This window comes from Myotis lucifugus, unplaced genomic scaffold (assembly GCF_000147115.1).
Source record: "Myotis lucifugus unplaced genomic scaffold, Myoluc2.0 scaffold_140, whole genome shotgun sequence".
Lineage (NCBI taxonomy): Eukaryota > Metazoa > Chordata > Mammalia > Chiroptera > Vespertilionidae > Myotis > Myotis lucifugus.
Window position 1 is genome coordinate 909,799 of NW_005871188.1, and position 2,159 is coordinate 911,957.

Here is a 2,159-nt window from a genome sequence, read left to right on the forward strand (position 1 = left end):
CCTCCCCTGCCAGCCATCTTGTGACAATATGGGGGCAGTCATCTTGTGATGATGTGGGGGTGGCCATCTTGTGATGATGCGGGGATGCCATCTTGTGGTGGCCATCTTGTGATGACATGGGGGCAGCCATCTTGTGATGACGCTAAAGCATGAGGGTCAATTTGCATATTACCTCTTTTTTAATATAGGATTGTTGACTATATTCCCTATTTTGTATTTTTTATCTCGGTGACTATTTTGTTACTACCAATTTCTATTTCTTAATCCCTTTACCTTTTTCACTTACCCCCGCCCCCATCCTCCACTCCACACCCCCAGCCTCTGGCAACTATCATTCTAATCTATATTGATGAATCTGTATCTATTTTTTATTTATTTTGTTCTTAAGATTCCACATATAAGTGAAATTATATGGTATTTGTCTTTCTCTGTCTGACTTATTTCACTTAGTACAATACCTTCTAGGTCCATCTATGCCAGCCGTGGGCAAACTACGGCCCGCGGGCCGGATCCGGCCCGTTTGAAATGAATAAAACTAAAAAAAAAAAAGACCGTACCCTTTTATGTAATGATGTTTACTTTGAATTTATATTAGTTCACACAAACACTCCATCCATGCTTTTGTTCCGGCCCTCCGGTCCAGTTTAAGAACCCATTGTGGCCCTCGAGTCAAAAAGTTTGCCCACCCCTGATCTATGCTGTCAAAAGTATGGAACACTTCATAAATTTGCATGTCATTCTTGTGTAGGGGCCATGCTAATCTTCTCTGTATTGTTCCAATTTTAGTATATGTGGTGCCAAAGCTAGCACATTAAGGAAAATTCTTTTTTTTTCTTAAATATATTTTATTGATTTTTTAAAGAGAGGAAGGGAGAGGGATAGAGAGTTAGAAACATCGATGAGAGAGAAACATCGATCAGCTGCCTCCTGCACACCCCCTACTGGGGATGTGCCCGCAACCAAGGTACATGCCCTTGACTGGAATCGAACCTGGGACCCTTCAATCCGCAGGCAGATGCTCTATCCACTGAGCCAAACTGGTCAGGGCAGGAAAATTCTTAATTAAGATCAGTCCTTACTAAAATTTTATAGATTCAAAAAGACTTCCTTGATTTTTTCCATTGGGCATTACTACTGAATTGGAATAATATTTAAAGTAAGCATATCAGTTAAGATAGGCCTAAGCTATTCTTGGTAACAAACAGCTTCAAAATTTTGGAGGTTTAAATCATTTGCTTTAGTTATATGTCCATTGCAGGTTGGTTTCTGTGGGGAATGGCTAGGGAGATGGTCATCGTCTCATGCCAGGAAACAGTATAGGAAAGGCTGTATGTCCATGCGGCCATATTGTCAAGACAAGAAAGAGAAAAGGGGGGTGGGGAGGACACAAAGGAACAAAGCAGATCATACACTGATTTTTATAGCTGTCTCTCAGAAGTGACACACATCACATCTGTTCACATTTCATTGACCAGAGTATTTAAACGGCCACACCTAAAGGAGAACTAAAAATATTTGGTGAACAACATTAATGACTGCACTTTTTGATTGTTGTCTCCCACGCTGGACTTTTTATTCATGCTAGTCCACCTAAGTGCAGTAAATACTGAAGTGTATTTTAATTAGTTGTCTCACAGAGACATCTAGATTTTGACCTATACCACTGAAAAGTTTGCCCTTTGTAGGCCTGAAAATGAGCTTAGCTTTACCATCAAAGTTTAAAGAAGCAAATGATTAGCCAGCATTCAGAGTATCTCTCTTTTGGGACATAATAAGAAGGGGCCAGGTAATAAGCAAGCACAAGAAGACAGCTCTGGTATAGAAAGAAAAAAAAAAAGACAGACTTTGAAGTCAAAAGACCAGTTGTTGTTTTTTTTTTAGTTAAATCAATAATATGGAGATTGTTAAATCTCAGAGGGAAGGCAGGGGAGAGTGGGTGGGAAGAGATCAACCAAAGAACTTGTATGCATATATGCATATCCCATAGACACAGACAAGAGGGTGGGGGTGGGGTAGAAGGGGTCAATGGAGAAAAAAGGGGGACATATGTAATACTTTCAACAATAAAGATTTAAAAAAATAATATGGAATTGGAAATATCTACAAGAAATAAGTTAAAAGAATAAAATAAGAAAGTTTCAGAATAATACATATGGAAT

General features: G+C 39.1%; 1 non-coding gene across 1 annotated transcript; it reads right to left on the reverse strand.

Moving 5' to 3' along the window:
• Window positions 1–703: 703 nt before the first annotated feature.
• Window positions 704–810, reverse strand: LOC111827171. Its single transcript, XR_002830685.1, has one exon. It is a non-coding gene; the product is annotated as a U6 spliceosomal RNA (small nuclear RNA).
• Between the last annotated feature and the right edge of the window lie 1,349 nt (window positions 811–2,159).